This window comes from Narcine bancroftii, chromosome 14, assembly GCF_036971445.1.
Source record: "Narcine bancroftii isolate sNarBan1 chromosome 14, sNarBan1.hap1, whole genome shotgun sequence".
NCBI lineage: Eukaryota > Metazoa > Chordata > Chondrichthyes > Torpediniformes > Narcinidae > Narcine > Narcine bancroftii.
In genome coordinates, this window is record NC_091482.1 from 64,913,284 (window position 1) to 64,932,427 (window position 19,144).

Sequence of the window (19,144 nt, forward strand, 5' to 3'; positions counted from 1 at the left end):
GAGACTGAGGGGAAGTCCCTCAAATAACAAAGAGGGGTGGTGGTGGGGAGAAGTAACAAAGTGCCACAGTGGTAAATAGAATGGAATGTAAAAAGGTATGGATATGAGGATAAGGATGGGAACAGACTCTGAACGGTTTTCCAATGTAAATAATTTATCATGTATAAAGTCTATTTTTGGAGAAAAAAAATCTGTGACTCAGTAACTTATCAGACACTACTTCTCTCTTTACCAAGCCAGACAAGGGAACCATTCCAGCAGATAAATTAATGATCTTTCAAATGTACACTTCACCGAGAGGCAGAGAGAGAAGAAAACCTCAGGGGGGAACCTCGAAGAAAATCTAATAATGAGCAACACCTGGGGAAAATCCATCAACATTTTTGTTTAACAAGGTCTGATAATGAGCCACAGTCAGAGGAGCTGGTGAAATCCACCAGGAGGCGCCCAAGTACAGGCTGACACTACAATGGTTCTATCAGCCAGAAAGAAGATGACACAGCTGAGAGAGGCAGTGCCCTGCCCTAAAGTTGGACTTGTTTGTTAACAGTAACAGGTCCTTTCCGCCCAATTACACCAATTGAACTACAACCCCGGTCGGTGCATTTTGTATGTTTGTGATGGCTCAGTTGGTAAAACCCCAGCGCTGTTTGAAGTTTATCATTTTAAGTAATACTCTAGAGAAGTGAGTCAAGGCTGATCCATCATTGAGCTACTTCAGTGTTCCAGATGTGCACTAAATTTAGACATACAGCACGGTAACAGGCCACTTCGGCTCATGAGTCCATGCCGCCCAATTTACGCTCAATTAACCTACACTCCCCATATGTTTTGAACGGTGGGAGGAAACCGGAGCCCAAGAGCAAAATATACCAACTTCTTACAGACAGTGCGGGATTTGAACCCCGGTCACAATCGCTGTAAAGGTGTGCGCTATGCCAACCATGCCATTGTCATATACACAACTTCAATGTCAGAATCAATCAGGTTTATTGCCATGAACAAGTGTCACAAAATGTGTTGTTTTGTAGCAGAACCTGTTTGGTGCACAGCAAGGTGCAAATTACTATAAATTACAATTCTGTAAATACAAGATTTTCAAAAAATTAGTGCAAATAAAGCAATTTAGTGTCTAGAAATCTGATGGCAGATGGGAAGAAGCAGTGAGAAAAGGGCATGCCCTGGGTGGTGAGGGTCCTTGATGATAAAGGGTGCTTTCTTAAGACACCGCTTTTGAAAGATGTCCTTATTGGAGCGAAGACTAATGCCGAGTTCACAACCCTCTGAAGCCTGCTCCTGTCCTGAGCTTTGGCACCTTCATACCAGACAGTGATCTAACCAGTCAGAATGCTCTCCACGCTACATCTATAGAAATTTGCAAGATGCACTGAGGTTTTTAGTTGCTGCAGCCACATAAGACATGCCAATTACAACAGTAAAAATTAAAATTACTACAAATGCAAGAGAGAAAAAGAAATAATAAGTATCAAAGGATAGATAAATATTCACAGTTGCCTTTAGCGCCAAAAAAGATTGTTTCAGTATGCAGATCTTTTTGTGCTAGTGGGATAGTTTATGGTAGTTTAGGGCAACTTTTTTTTAGCTATGGCACCCTTAGGACTCTGCTCAAAGTTTATGGGCCCCTTCCCTGTGAAGCTGTCAAGTTTAGTTTTTTTCTTCTGTACATCTCTTTAATCCCCTATACACTTTGGGATCCATTGAGAATGGCTGCTTTAGGGTAAGCGTAGTATGGGGCATGGGGGAGGGGGGGGGGGCGTTCAAAATCCTGACAGTTGTCAGACAAAAGGTGTTTCTGAACTTGGAGGTCTGGAATTCAGGTTTCTGAACCTTCTGACTGAAGGTTTAACAAGGTCTGATAATGAGACACAGTCAGAGGAGCTGGTGAAATCCACCAGGTTGTGACCAAGTTGATGGGGTTGTTTATGATGTTGGCTACCTTCTTGAGGCAACGCCTCTCAGAAATGTCTGCAATAAATGGGAGGATGGAGCCTGTGATGGATCTGGCTACGTTTGCTACCTTTTGGAGCCTTCTGCATTCCTGGGCATTTGAATTGCCAAACCAGGCTGTGATGCACTCAGTAAATATAAGTACTTTCCACAGTGCACGTGTAGAAGTTTGATAGCGTATTCGATGTCATGGCAAATTATTCATTTAATTTAATTAGACATGCAGCCTAGTGACAGGCCCTTTCGCCCAACAACATCATGCCACCCAATTACACCCAATAACCCTGGTCAGTTTTTGAATGATGGGAGGAAACCAGAGTACCCAGAAGAAACCCAGACAGACATGGGGAGAACGTACAAACTCCTTCCTGACAGCAGCAGATTCAAACCTGGGTTGCTGGGTGCTGTTTCAGCATTGTACTAACCGCTATGCTAACCATGCTGCCCATCTTCAGGCTCCCTAGAAAGTAGAAAGAACCTCTGCTTTGGGTGCCTGCAACCAGGAGTCACAGTCTCAAAATCAGGATAGGGGTGAAGGAGACTGGAGAGGTATGAAGGTGCAGCTGGTAGAACCGCTGCCTCATAGCTCCAGAGACCGGGTTCATTCCTGACCTCTGGTGCTGTCTGTGTGGAGTCTGCATGTTCTCCACGTGGGCTTCCTCCCACATCCCAAAACTGTGTTGGCAGGTTAATTGCCTCTCAGATGTAGATGGGTGGCAGAATCTGTGTACAATTGAGCAGAATGCAAGGAGAATAAAAACAGGACTAGTGTGAATGGATGCACGATGTGTGATGATTCGCATAAAATCAGGTGGCTGAAGGGCCTGTTCCATCTTTCTCTGAGATGAAATTTCTTCACTGCCTGTATAAAAGCCAGATCAGCATAAGACTTGTCAAACCTGAGATGAGACCACCATTCAGGGCCCCAAACAGTCCTTCCAAGTGAAGCAACATTTCACTTGTGAATCTACAGGGGTCATCTACTGCATCCAGTGCTCCCATTGTAGTCTCCACTACATCGGAGAGACTGGGCGCAGACTGGGAGATTGCTTCATTGAGCACCTCGGCTCTGTTCACCGCAATAGAGTAGATCTCCCAGTGGCCACCCAGTTCAATTGCATGCCCCATTCCCTTACTGACATGTCTGTCCATGGTCTCATGCACTGCTAGACTGAGATCACCCGCAAATTGGAGGAACAACACCTCATCTTCCATCTGGGTGTTGTGTGTGGAGTAAACATGGAATGTGTATATTGTGGGTGGTCACGTGTCTTCCAAGTCTGAAACTTATTTGGAAGTTACATCACTTGTCAATCAAGGTTGGACTCCAACCAGCCATTAGTGCACACCTTGCTGTTGGCTAATTTAAATCACCTAGGGTCATTATTGGTTAGAAGCACAGATTAGCACTGTATATAACATTAACACACAACGTATTCTTTCTCTCTGCCTCGTGGTCCAAGCCCCAGACATCACTCCACACTAGGTCACTACTGTGGACATTGCTAGAAGTGTCTTGGAAGGTGTGCACTACACTGAAGCTGAGCTGTTGGTACTGCAGTAGGTCGGTACTCGCAGAGAGCCAAAACCTCATTGGTCAGGGAATCAGGTGTGTGTGTAAGAGTCCCTATTTATAGTGTGTGAGTGGGTCAAGTATAGGTTTACTATTGTTGGAGTCCAAGGTGAACTTCTTTATCGTCACTTAAGTGAAATAATGATTGAGTACCATTTAATGTTCTTCCCTGTTTGTTTCCCTTGTGTTAATAAAAGTTACATGTGATTGTAACACATCTCTCTGGGAGTCCACTGAGCCTGATACTCTTCCCAACACAACACTGGGCACCCTCCAACTGCATGGCATTAACATTAACTTCTCTGGTTCCTTTTAGAAAACTCCCCCCCAATCTTCTTCCCCCATCACTTTTCTCCCTGCTCTCTCTCTCTCTCTCTCTCTCTCCTCCTTCTCTCTGCCTCCTTTCGCAGAGGCAAAAATCAATTCTCACCTCTGCTCTTATCATATCCAATTATCACCTTTCAGCTGTTGGTCTAGTGCCCTCCCTCCTTTTCTCTCGTCTATATTTAGATGCCATCCTGTTTTTTACTTATACCTTGAAAAAGGGTTCAGGCCCGCAATGTCGGTAATATATCTTTCACTCCTATGGACGCTGTGAGACAGGCTGAGTTACTCCAGCATCTCTGCTTTTTTGCTTAGATGTACTTAAATATTCTGTAATCTGTCTTTTTGTAATCACATTGTCCTACCTGTCTAGCAAGCAAAACAAAGCTTTTCACTGTATCTTGGCAGAAGTGACATCGAACAATTTGATTCAATTATCTCCCACCTACTCCACCTCCTATCCTCCTGTCAATCACAGGCTTGCTCCTTGCTGTCAAGATGATTGCTTCAGAATGAATTCTGGTCCATTTCAATACCACTCTCTCGCCTCATTTCTGGCATCGGCCTTTTGGAGAAGGGGAAGGGTTAAATAGAGACCTTGAAGGTTTTTTTTTTCATTTGCAGGGTGTTGCCCAACTTCCATTGTTCCTGAAGGCCAGAGGAACTGGTCTGAACCAGTTTGCGGCAGCTCTGCCCCGTCCAACAGGCCAATGGGTCAGCCACTCTTCTGTATGAAGTTGTTTTTTCTGCTGAGTTACATCCTGTCCTTGAGCTGCTAATCCAGCCCCTTGTTAACCTTGCCCAAGGCCCCACATCCAAACCATCTTGTCTGTTCTGCCACTGACATGCTGAATGCTCCCAACATTTACTCTGTTTGACCAACATAAACACATCTCTGTGTCTTAGGCTCAGGGTCTCAGTGACATCGGTGGTTGTGCAGTGGAGGTACTTCCCCCTCTCTTACACCATCCAAGGTTCCCAAGCACATCCCTTTCCACCTCCCCCTCTGGCTCTGCTCTCTCCCTAACGTCTTCTTTCTATCACATTTTTTCTATTTATTTGAACCATACTTGCCTTTCCTCAGTTACCCTCCTCTTCCACTTTTCTTCTGTCCAATATTTTCTCACTCTCTCCATCTTTCTCTTCAATTCTTTCTCATTCTCTCACCTTTCTTACTTTCTCTTTTCCTCTCCCACCTCTCTCTTTCTCTGTCTCTTTCTCCCCCCACCTCTCAAGCTCCTTTTCTTTCTCCCTACTTTTTTCACTCCCCCTTTCTCCCTCGCCTCTGTCATGTTCCTACATTCTCTCTTTCTTCCCCTTCTCACTGTTACTTTCTCTCTCGTGTTTTAAGCACACACTTCTCTTTTCCCTGCCCCCCACCCCATTTTTCTCTCCCATTCAATGCTCTAACCTAGTTACTCTGACCTCTCGGCCGACTTGGAAGTTGCTGTGAAACGGAAGGAGTACTGTGAAGATATTTGACCCGTGACTGGCTTCCTGCAGTGGAATTCATGCCCTTTTACCCTGGGCTTGTTGAGCTGTTGAGGGACATGGTGAATGGCCACAATGACAGAGCAGGCACAGCAGGTCAGCCTAGCCTGGTTTGATCCATTGAAATTTAAAGGTCTTGTTAAAGGTTTGGGGAGGAACCCAATTAATTCCCCTTGCCCTCCTTTCTAATGAAGCCACAATAAGGAATTCTAACCTTCTCTGATAATAGCCTCTTGAGATTAATTTAACCAATACAGAATTAGGTTATGTATGAGTTTATTGCCATGTACGTAAGTACAATGTATATTTGCAATGAAATTCTTACTTGGTGCAGACTTGTAGGTAAGTAAGATATGGCAACAATGGTCTAAATTTAAATTGCTGCAATACACCATGAGATAACAAAAGGATACTATAAAAAGATATAGAGACAAATGAAGAAGGTACACGCAATGTTGGCATTCATTTTGAGAGAACTAGATTGATTTAAATGAATAAATAAATACTCACAGTTGCAATTAGTGCAAAATCATGTCATGTTCCAACAGTGCAGACGCATCTTTTGGTGGTTCCGGAGTGGTTATGGTTACGGTAAGTGTACCACCTGATTACCATAGTCAGAGAAGCAGAATTAGGCCATTTGGCCCATCAAGTTGGCTCCAACATTCAAATCTTGGCTGATGTATTCTTTTTCTCTCAACCTCATTTTCCTGCTTCTCCCCATCACCTTTGATACCCTTATTAATCAAGAACCACTTAAACTTCCTGTTAAATATACCTAATAACTTGGCCTTCATAGCTGTCTATGGCAACAAGTTGCACAGATTCACCACCTTCTGGCTGAAGAAATTTCTTATCTCTGTTCTAAAGCGATGTCTTTGTATTCTGAGGCTGTGCACTCTGGTCTTCGACTCTCCCCCACTAGAAACATCTTCTTCATGTCCATTCTATTTAGTCATTTCAATATTCTGTAAGTTTCAATGAGCTCCCCCTCATCCTTCTAAATATCTCTACGTAGGTGCCATCATATGCAACTCAAACATCTTCAGGATCATTCTCTTCTAGACCCTCTCCAACATTACCACATCATTCCTTAGATATGGGATCCAAAACTGCTCAAAATCCTCCAAATGGGGTCTGTTCAACACCTTATAAAGCCTCAACATTATGTCCTTGCTTTTATATTCTAGTCCTCTCGAAATGAATGCCAACATTGCTTTCATTACTATCGACTAAACCTGCAAGTTGACCTTTAGTGAATCCTGCACTAGGACTCCCAAGTCCATTTGAACCCCACTTAGAACATATTTTTCATTTTTATTCTTTCTACCAATGTGCATGACTATTCATTTCCCTAAGCTGTATTCCACCTACCACTGCTTTACTCATTCTCCCAACCTGCTCAAGTCCTTCTGCAGACCCTGCTTCCTCAACACTACCTGCTCCTCCACTTATCTATCATTCTCTACATTGCTGTTGAGAGTTGAGAGTTGTTGCCTTCAACAAAGAACATTCTGTTTACAGCTCTCCCTCTGTGGTTTACTTGTTCATTCAGCCATGTAAACGAGCCCACAGATCCTTCAGATCTAAAGTGCTAACAGTTGATCCAAAGATGATCCCTCCAACTTGCACCAATCATTAGAGCTACAGCACCCAGGTCCAGGATCTTGGCATGCAACATAATTCCTTCCATTCATCTGCTTGGAATCACGGTGGTTGAGGACGTGGTAGAGGTGAGGGACAGCATATTTGTTGGAAGCACTGAGATTTGGTGCTGCTGTCTGGTCCTGTCAGCCAACTTGAAACTTCTATAAATGGAAGCCGGGTAATGACCAGGCCCGGCAGTCGAGGCAACTGCTGCCCATGGACACTTCAGCCTCAAAGACCATCCCTTGGTTGTTCAGTTTCTTGTCAATTCCGGTGCAGACATTTCAGTGGTCCCTCCAACCATGGAGGAACGCAGACACTCCAATATGTCGTGTGTTCTTTCAGCCGCGAATGATTCTCATGTTTAAACATATGGCCAGAGGTCATTCACATTGGATTTCAGTCTCAAGAAACCTTCTTGGTGGGTTTTCATGGTTGCAAATATGGCAAATTCCCATTCTGGGAACAGATATCTTGTCACATTTTTCTTTGTTGGTGGATTTGAAAAATTGCTGTGTTGTGGACCGCATCTTGTATGCAAGTGAGCTGCATCTGTTGTCCCTCCAATATCATCAGTTGCCTGACAAGCCTTCAACCTGACTCCTGCCCTTTCTGAGCCTTGCTCAAGTGTTTCCCCTGCCTAGTGACCCCCATTGTTAAACATACAGTAACCCACCAAATAGAGACACAGGGACCTCCAGTGGTAACACAGACTCATTGATTACCCCCGCACTGTCTTAAAATTGCAAAATTGGAATTCGACCAGATACAAGAGTTGGGCATAGTCCAATGGGTTTCACCATTGCATATGGTTCCAAAAAAACTCCTGGGGATTGGCAGCCTTGTGGTGATTATCATGCCCTGAACAATTCTACCGTGCCTGACTGATGCAATGTCCCCAATTTACAAGACTTTTCAGCAAACTTTCATGACAAACATGTATTTGCAAAAAATAGATCTAGTATGTGTTTACTATTAGATTTCAGTTGAACCTTGTGATGTCGTGAAGACGGCAGTAATTACCCCTTTCGGCATGTTTGAGTTTCTGCGAATGCCATTCCGTCTATGGAATGCAGCTCAGACATTCCAGCGGTTTATGGACCACGTACCCACCAGCCTCAATTTAATGTTTGTTTACATTGACAATATTCTGGCCATAAGTGTGGATGAAGAGGAGCACAGGCATCACCTTATTTTATTGTTTCAGAGGACTGGTTGCATCCTGGTCATTCAGACTGTGCATCATCTGTCTTGAGGTTGGGCCGAACTGGCAGCCCTCCGGACTGTTGCATAGTGGGATAGTTCCATTCAGTCACCTCCTGGCATGGCTCGGTGTTGATGGGGAGAGGGGGGCTGTTGTAGGTGCGTCGGGAGGAGGAGAATGAGTATCTTGATCATCCATGTGGCAGTGGGCCAATGAGTAGGTTAGAGGAGTTTAGTTGGGTGGTGTTTGGGGAGCTGAAGAATGCAATGTTGTGTATAGTAAATAATAAAACAAGAAAGTCAACCATTACTGAAAGTGCTAAAGGAAACTAATGAATATATGCTTTATTTATTTGCAAGATGTATTAAATCAGTGCTGTTACAAGCCCAAATAGAGAGTACTCCATTCAGTTTGATCAATTTACCTCAGGATTTTTTTTAATTACCCCAGGACTGTGTTCACTAAAATTATAACTGAAGCTTTGGGTTAAATTGGGTGGATAGATAATGTCCTCACTTGTCGGGAAGGCGCAACAGCGACTGTACTTCCTGAGAAGACTGAAGTGGGCAAAGCTACCATCCACCATCATGTCAATCTTCTACAGGAGCTCTATTGAGAGAGTCTTGGCCAGCTGCATCACAGTGTGATATGGATGCTGCAGAGAAATCGGACCATCAGAGCAGCAGAGAGGATTATTGGGGTCTCCCTCCCCACCAATGATGTGATCCACCAGGATTGTTGATGGAAGAGGGCACACAAAATCAATGAAGACCCCTTCCACCCTGCACACAGCATCTTTCAGCTGCTGCCCTTAGGGAAGAGATACAGGAGGATCAGAGCCAGCACCACGAGGCTGAGGAACAGTTTCTTCCCAGGGGCAGTGAGAATGGCGAACGACCAAAGGAACTGCTCATACTGACCATCCGACATTCTCATATTCACAAAACAAAATCTATTTATTTATTTATCTGCAAATATGAATACTGCATATGTATTGTTTGTTTGTACGTGTGTTATATCTGGTTGTATGTCTGCTTGTTTTGCACTGAGGACTGGAGAATGCTGTTTCGTCGGGTTGTACTTGTGCAATCAGATTGACTTGTAAACTGGGTTTGCATACCTTGAATATAAAGTGTTAAAGGATGACTTTATCAAGAGTTTAAGAGTGATAAAAGATTTAATGGGGTAGAAGAAATCAGATGAAAGACACAAATTTAGCACCAAGCACTATGGGATGGTCAGGAACCACTGCTTCATGCAAAGGAGAATGGAAACAGATCCCTCATCCTCAAAAGCTCATCGAGGGAATAGAAAGTTTCAACTGCATTCTGTTAGCTAATAAAAACACTGAAATGCTGGAGGAACCTTACCTCCTATGGATGCTGCAAGACCGGCTGAGTCCCTCCTACATTTCTGTGTGTTTTTACTACAATCATAGCATCTGCAGACTTTCGTGTTTCACTCCATTCTGTTCAACAAGGACTTTGTGGGAAATTAAGGTACAGATCCTCCATGGTCCAATTGAATGGCCTCGTGGTGAAAGGGCTTAATTCTATTCCGAAGAACTCTGTCTGATTTTTCCCATTCCCCAACTCTGGGACAAATGCAAGTGTCTGTTTCACCTTAGACCAGCTAACTATAGAGACCAGAAGATGAAGCATGTTGTTTGCTATCCATCCATCTGGTAAATTGTACTATAACACTTTGATGTTTAGAATAACCACGTGCAGTTATGAGACCCAGCACTACATAGGGCAAGGTACTCGAACCATACCAAAAGTATGAAGATAAGCAAAATGCAGGCTCTGCAGAGAACCATATACAAATTACAGGCTTGTCAGCTGCAAGGCACAGTACTCTGTTGACAAAATTTCTCGGTGGTCCTGATTCTCACCACATTCACCTTTTTTCACCCAGATGTTAAAATAAAGTTAATCCTCCACAAGCTTTTGATGCAAGCTGAAGGCAGAAACAAATCTTTTCTGAATGACTGACATGAAAGAGATGGTCCCTTTAGGAAAGTCCATGGTTCACTTCCTGATCTGAGAGAGAGAACTGAGGGGGTTGAAGGGTTCCTAATGGTATCGGAGGCTCATTTCTGGAGCGCGGGTTGCTGATGGCTGTGGGGGTTGCAGAAGCATTGGAGGTGAATCCATGGAGACTTGGTGACTCTGAGGAGGTGGGGGGGGGGCTCTCTTCTGCTTCTCTTTCCCTGACTGTAAGAGTCGCTTCAGGAAATTTCTGCCGATGGCAAATCTGTCTGCCTTACAGCGGACAAAAGCAATTTTGTGTATTATGACACAGTTTTTAATACATGACAATAACTTCAATCTTGAATCTTAATTTGTGAGGATTCCAAGCACAAACAAGAACAACAACAGCAAACCTGAGCCACCCATGCAGGGGCCATGATTATTGTCTCCTGACGCTCTGCAGAGTGGTGGCTCTGAGGACCTTGCAGAGGTTTGGTATGACATTGAAAATTCTGGCAAACCTCTACAGAAGTGTGGCAGAAAGTGTGATGAGAACACCAATAGCCCTGAGTGTAAAGCCCTGCAAAAGAGAATGGAAAAGCCAGGACATCACAGGCAAAACTCTTCCCATCATGGAACGCTGCCGTTGGAGAGCAGCAGCAATCATCAAGGATCTACACCACCCAGCGCACTCTCTGTTCTCGCTGCTGCCATCAGGAAAGAAGTCTCGGTGCCACAAGATTCGCACCACCAGGTTCAGGAAGAGTTGCTCCCCCTCCACCATCAGACTCCTGAACAACAAACTCAACCAGGGACTCATTTAAGGAGTCTGACTTTGCACATTATTTATTATTGAATATTTATTTTCCATATTGCACAGTTTATTTACATTTTTCTCTTTTGTGGAAGTATCTTTACTTGAGTACAGTTTTTTGCATTACTGATAAGTAGAAATTCTGCCTGACCCGCAGGAAAAAGAATCTGTGTTGTATGTGACAATGTGTATGTTCTTTGACAATAAATCTGAACTTTGAACTTTTCAGTCCTGAGATCTCACAATCCCACAGCACTCATTATCCAAGCTTATGCATCAAAGTGCGCAGTTTATGGGGGAATGGCGCGAAGTCACAGAGCAGAAGACTGATGGCGAGAAAATCCGGGAAGTCCTTCCTCTTGCAATTTGAGCATTGTTATTTTCAAAAGGAGTTCTCATCAAATCTGAAAACTCTGGGTTGATCATCTCAATGGACATTGCATTGTGATGTGAAGAAGTCCGGGAGGTTCCAGCTTTATGATGAGATGTTGATCTCTGAATATCTTCACATGGATATCAAAACCCCACTTCAAGAAGGCCAGGGAGTTTTCTCATTTGAACAAAAACCACAGCACATTTAGCCATTTGTTCTGTGTTACCTGTGGGGTCCTGCATGCAAATAAATTTAGATTTAGATTTCAGGTTTATTGTCAGAGGACATACATGACATCACATGCAACTCTGAGATTCTTTTCCTGTGGGGAGGCAAAATTACCACTTATTGGTAGTGCAACAAAAAAAACTGTACATGACATACACATGTGAAACAAATAAAAAAATGTAAACTGACAGTGCAATACAGATAGGAAAAAAAAATCAATGAAGTGCACAAGTAAGAGTCCTTAAATGAGTCCCTGATTTTGTTTGTTGTGGAGGAGTCTGGTGGTGGAGGGGGAGCAGCTGGTGGTGTGAGTCTTGCGGCATCTATACCTCTTTCCTCATTGTAGTTGGAAGAACAGTGTATGTGCTGGGTGGTGTGGCGTACTGCTCTCCAGCAGCAGTTTTCCTTACAGATGTTCTCGTTGGTGGGGAGGGTTTGTCTGTGATGTCCTGGGCTGTGTCCACTACCTTTTGAAGAGCTTTAAGCTCAGGGCTATTGGTGTCCCCCATACCAGACCATGATGCAGCCAGTCAGCACACTTTCCACCCAACATCTGTGGGAATTTGCCAGGGTTTCCAATGCCAAACCAAACCTCAGCTAACTCCTGAGGCAGTAAAGGCGCTGATGTGCTTTCTTCACAATGCCATTAGTATGTTGGCGTCAGGAAAGATCCTCTGAGATCCTCCTAAGAACTTAAATTTGCTCATTCTCAAAGTCCAACTCCCAGCTAAATATTACACAATGGAATACGGAAATGCAGAATTGTATTCCCCTGAAGAAAATTACGTACAATTTGAGGAAGAAATATGACACATTCGTTAGGGTATGGCAGCCTATCTGCAGCACATTGGTGCACAGATGTAATTATATCCCTTTAGATAAAGCAAATACTACTGTGCCAGTAGTGGAATGCTTGAGATCAGTGAAGTGGGTCGTGGCGCAGGTGACAGGCTCTTGCATTTTGTTCCTTATCCTTTTATTTTAGGTCTCTTTGGGTTCTTCTTAAGTTACCTTAAAGGTTTTCGACTCTAACAATATTTTGTTCTTCAGATTTAATTTATATAATCTTTCTCTTTTTGTATTAGGATACGGGAGGGAGGGGATAAAATGGATTCTATAATATGCACTATTGTTGGGGAAAAAAAGTACTGTTTATTTGGATTTATATGAGTCTTTGAAAATTAAAAATAAAATATTTTTTAAAAATTTACTCAACCTTTCCACCTCTGATCCCCCGAAGATCACTGGATCATACACCTCTGGTTTTCCCTTTCTGAGGTCAATAATCAGCTCCTTGGTTTTGGTGACGTTAAGTGCAAGGATGTTGTTGGAGCACCGTTCAGCCAAGTTTTCTTTCTCCCTCCTGCATACTGACTCATCGCCCTTTTTTATACAATCCATTACGTGGTACCATCAGCGAATATCTAGATGGTGTTGTTGCCATCCTAAGCAACGCAGTCATGAAGAGAGTAGGGGGCTAAGAATGCAGTCCTGCGGTGCTCCAGTATTGATGGAGATTGTGGAGGAGATGGACTTTTACCCGTCCTCAGATTGTGTTTGGAGACTTGCCACATCTGGCAACATTACACCAGAACCTCCATTCTACATCAATCCATTAAAGTGATCTATAGTGTGAAAAATAAAAAATAAAAAAAATAAAAAAAAATCCATTGAATCTAAAGTGCTTTGGAAGCAGGGAAGTAGGGCAGGTGCAACAAGCTCTTTCCCCTTATCAATGTGATGGTGGTAGACTGAGGATAGAAGAAGAAAGGATAAGAGCAATGCATGTTACAAAGTAAATGGGATAGAACTAATGGGCTGAATGGCTTTCATTGTTACATTGGGTACTCTGAGAAAAGTCCTTTCAGGGCAGAACACTCAGAAGATATGCAGTATTAAATGAGTTGAATTTAATTTACAAAGGTATTTAGTGGACATGCCAGACAAGCAAGTATTCTTTACAGTTTGATCTGATAGTAAAAATAGCCACACTGCTAGCATAGCGCGCACACATATCCTCAAGTGGAGCTCCAGTTCAAAAGCTTTTCTCTTGAAGGTCACTGTCTCCTTGGGGTCAGGTATCTGATGTAAAAGCCCTTGCTCAGTTTATTTACCTGATCCCATTTTATCCTCAAAGCCAGGGGCTGCTTCAAATGGCTGGCCTTGGTTCCATAAGAAAGCTGCTACAACCAGATGGAATTGTTTAGTGCCTGGAAGATTTATTGGTTTCTCTATCTGTTCCACCTTCCTAGCTTTCAATCCACAAAACATTGAATTAAGTAGCTCAGGTTAAGGGTATTGCTTTTGGAGTGGATATTTGCAGTTCATCGGTGTAGTGCAGGAAGGGTTGAAGGGCCATGCCTGTGTAGCCTTGTAGCTCCACAAAGCCAATAAAAAGACAAACGTAGCTGGGACTCATGCATGTGCTCATGGCTAATCCATTGACTTGGAGAAAATGGGATGAATCAAAAGAGAAATTATTGAGGGAGAGAACAAGTTTGTCCCAGCCAGATGAGGGTGATGGTGGAAGGGGGACTGTTTCAGTCTGTTGTTAAGAAAGAAACTTAGGGTTTTGAGACCTTCAGTATGGGAGATTGAGGTGTAGAGAGATTGGGTGTTCACAGTGAAAATAAAGTGGTCAAGTTCAGGGATTTAGAGGGCATGTGAGATATCATGGATGTAGGTGGGGAGGGACTGAACCAGGGGAGAAAAAGTGGAAGCGAGGTAAGATTATACCAGTTCAGAAGGGCAGGAGCATGTGGAAACAATGGGTCTACCTGGATAAATGAGTTTGTGTCTTTTAGGTAGAACCGGGAGTGGGGGAAGAGAAACAAGGCTGGAGGCTGTGGGAGGGAGATGACCAGAAGTGATGCTGTTGAATTTTGGCACATGAGACAGTGGCTCGATGTTCTCTAGTGGGATCCTATTGAAGTGGTAAGTAAGAGGAGGTGTCTACGAGCTGTCATCTGGCTTCGGCAAGATAGAAGTCAGTGAACCAGACTGCAACAGCACCTCTCTTGACTGCAGATTCAATTGTAAGGTTGGAATTTGTGCGGAAAAAGTGGAGGGCAGAATGTTCAGAGGGGCTGAGGTTAGAATAAGAGAGAGGGGAGTGGCAAAGTTGAGACAGTTGCTGTTTTGGCAGCAATTGGAAATATAAAGATCCAGTGCGGGCAGCTGACTTGGACGAGGTGTCCAAGAGGAGGAAGAATACTTTAGAGGTCTTTAGTTGGGGGGTGGAGAATCATGATGGAAGAAGTTGGCACAGTGACGGAGACAATGTAAGAAGAGTTTGGCATCGTGCAGTGCATGAACTCCTTCAGGTGAGGGTGAAGGGAGACGAAGGTGTGGCCTCTCCTGAGGACGGAGTGCTCCATCTCTGTGACAGTAAGGTAAAGAGTAAGGACCAGGCAAGAGTCTTGAGGAAAGGTTCCAACTCAAAATGTCGACTTCTTTTTTTCTCTCACAGATCCTGCTTTACCTGCTGAGTTCTTCAGCAGATTGTCTTTTTCCTCAAGTTCCAGATAATTTGTTGTCAAATTGATGCTGAGTGATGATCTGGCATTGAGGGCTAAACACCTAACAATGTGGTTACGTTGCAGGAAAGATGTACACAAATATGGAAAGCTGAACTTTACTGTTTGTGGTAAGTTTTGAAAATTAGGTTTATTTGTTTCTGGGGATAAAAGCTGTTTCACGTTTGCAAACTTTTGCTTCAGGTTTTTAAAACTCTTTCTGTTACCTTGTGCTGACAGTTATCTCAGTCACTTTTGTTTCCTTAATGTACAATGCCTAGCAATTCATTGCTCCAGTCACAGGGTGTGATTGGTTTGGTTCATGGTCTCTGGAGCAGCCAGGAGAGATGTCTGTGACCCTGACAATGAGTCAGTTGATCCCTAGCTGACACCGGTTGTATTAGCAGTAACACAACTTGGGTTTTACCTTATGAGTGAGGTTGAAAATGCATTGGAAACATGGATTAACTCCCCTGCTCTTCTTTAAAGTAATGTTTGTAGTCTTTAATATGTACACAAGAGAGTGTCCAAAGATAACACAGGAATGAATCTTGGAAAACAACTGGTAAATCACTCCAACAAGACTGGAGGCCTTCAGCAGAGATGGAGGGGGAAAATGGGTCCCTGTTTCTTAAAAACAAGTTAGAATATAGCTGCCGATTGTTTTCCTCAGCTTCGCGTTAGAGGTAAAGGTAAAAGTACCATTATTTTCAAGTAATACTACACTTAGAATGTAGCATACATGAAATTCTTTAACTTTTGTCTACCGTAAGAGAGCTGCCACTTTGTCCAGCACCCCTCAGGTTGTACCTTTCTTAATTGGCGCTCTGTAGTCTGGCAACTCCCATGGCCTGGTACATTTTAATCTGTCACCATTAGTACAAATTCTTTATGGACAACACGGGACTCGAACCCCGATCCTGATCACTGGCACTGTAAAGGCGTTGCCCTAATTGCTACGCTAACTGTGCCACCCCATAGTATTAATTCATGTTTTAAGCTTTATTCTATCTTTGATATGTTTACATCGGTGGTTCCCTTGGTCAATTTCTGTCTTCTGGCATTTTCAATGGTCCGGCAATGGCCGTGTCCCAAATTCGCTGCCTTAAGGAGGTACAACCTGTATCGCTCTACCAATCTCAAATACTGTAACAACAAAGTGGCTCAATCTGATGGAATCAACGCAGTTATTACAAAGGTCAATCTACTCACCTTGGTAATAAGGTATATTAATTCCTCAGATTTATGGAATCACTTGGATGAATAGAAAACAAACCATTGTCCCTAAAATCTGAAATGAAAAATGGAGAATGTTGGAAGTACGTGGCTGGATTGCAAGTGTCTGTGGAGATGGAAGCAGAGTTCCATGACTTTCCATCCTTAATTGGATCTGTCTTGTGTGGTCCTAGGCAAGGCAGGCCATTTGGCCCATAGGAACTGATTGCACAAGGAGCACCTAGAATCCATTGCTGCTGTTCCATTGCAACAAGGTATCTTCAAAAAATGCTTAACTTTCTGAACTTCTGACCCTAACCTTAACTTGGTTACCAACTGGTGTTGTTGTCCCAATGTAGAGAGAGGAAAAACCTACTGGTGGCATCAGCATCCCAACAGTTTCTGAGGCATTCACCTCTCGGCAGTTAATGTCTTCATTAGAAATATCAAACAGAGGCATTTAATTGCAACAGATGTTTATTTCTCAGCAAACAGTGGTTTATAGACCGAGGGCCCCAGACTGGGGGTTGGTCAACAACCTCGTGTTTGTTCAACATGTTAGAGAACTAACCAATTCAGAATTTGTTGGCTTTAAAATACAAACAAATGGAAAAGAACTCAAAGTATTTCTCTGAAGAAAGTCCTCCTCATGGGCTTGCTGCCCTCTTTCTTACTTTTTCGATAATAAAATTATTCCTTCTTGGCAGTTAAGCCCTTCAAGATCACAAGATATAGGAGCAGAAGCTGGCCCATCAGCCCAGTGAGTCTGCTCCACCATTCTATCATGAGCTGATCCAACTTTTCACTCAGCCCCACTCCCCGGCCTTCTCCCCTGACTAACTGAATACCTGCCAATCTCTGCCTTCAGTATACCCAACGATTTCACTTCCATGGCAACAAGTTCCACAAGCTCACGACCCTCTGACTAAAGAAACTTATCCACACCTCTGTTTTAAATTGACCACCTTTTTCCCTGAAGTTGTGCCCTCTTGTCCTAGACACCCTACCATGGGATACAACTTTGCTACATCTACTCTGTCCAGGCCCTTCAGCATTCAAAATGCCTTTTTGAGGTCTCCCCTCATCCTCCTGTATTGGCTGCAGGCACACCAATTTAACTGACAGCATGTAAACCTGTGTCAACATAGGTTTGCTTCAACAGCACATGAGCACAAATTCCAGGCTGGCAGCAAAGGTGAATTGTCTTTCAGATCCACTCCCTCCGATCTTGTGGCACTATTTTGAAGGAAAGCAACATTTATTCCTAAGCCAATATTTCTAAAGCTGATAGTCAGATCATTATCACAAGTTGGCTGGAGAAGACATACAAGTTGGTTGGTTAATTGGTCACATGAGTGTATTTGGGCGGCATAGGTTCATGGGCTGGTAGGGCCTATTACCAAGATATATCTCAAAAGTGAATATAACAAGGGAATACAGAAGTACTTCACTGGTTGTAAAATGAATTTTATTCATTTTTTAGATATACTCCATGGTAACAGGTCATTTCGGCCCATGAGTCTGTGCCACCTAAATACATCCAATGAACATTAAGAATGGTGGGAGAAAACCAGAAGCCCCAGGGAAAAATCACGCAGACACAGGGAGAACATACAACTCCTTACAGACAGCACAGGATTTGGACCTCCGTCTCGATCGCTAGTGCTGTAAAGTCATTTCACTAATTGCTAAACCAACTGTGCTGCCCCTATAAAGTGTGGGGTTTTCCTCTTTTTAATTCCCTGAAAGGACAAGGGAAGGTTGTTCAATTATAATATTCAAGGGAGAACCAGTAATTACTTAAAGGGAGAAAATTCACAGGAGAATGGACAGAACTAGATCATTTTCCCAAAGAGCTTTTCTAACCTCAGTGGGTCAAATGGCCTGCCCCAGTGTTGTGGCATCCTCTGATTTATGCACCCTCTCCAATCCAGATATCTAATGGAAATTGCAGACAATTGCAGGTGTTGGGACAGTCTCATGAATTAACTTTACATAGATTTAAGGAAGATAGATTTAAGAGAGAGTTGGATAAGGCTCTTGAGGGCAAGGGAGTTAAGTGTTATGGGGATAAGGGTGGGATTAATTATTGAAAACGAAAAATCAGCCATGATCCGATAAATGGCGGTGCTTGCTCGAAGGGCTAATTGGCCTACTCCAGTACCTATTGTCTATCTTTCATGCAATGCAGATAAATTTACTTAACAAATATCTGGTCAAGTTTATTGTTATCTGATTGCACAGGGGTCTCCCGATGAAACAGTGGTCTCCGGTCCTCAGTGCAAAACATGCAGACACACAACCAGAAGGAACACACATACAGACAATACATATACAGGACAAGTATTCATATATACAAATAAATAAATAATGCTTTGTACATATGAGAGTCTCAGATGGTTAGTGTGGGCAGTTCCTTTGGTCGTTCTCATTGCCTGCAGGAAGAAGCTGGTTCTCAGCCTGGCGGTTCTGGTTCTGATACTCAATATCTATATTTTAAGTTTAAATATAATTTTAAAATATTATATTTTACAAACCTCAGTACGTTTTGAACGATGGGAGGAAACCGGAGCCCCTGGGTAAAACACAAGCAGACACAGGGAGAACGTACAAACTCCTTACAGTCAGAACGGGATTTGAACTCTGGTCATAATTGCTGGCACTGTAACAGCGTTGCGCTAACTGCTACAACAACTGTGCCACCCTAACTTGTTCATGACAGGAGCAGATGAAAGATGATGTAGTGGTCCTCAATGGGTTTTGTGTGTTCTCTTCAGGCAGCGATCATGTCGATGTGGGGGGGGGGAGACTCCAGAGAT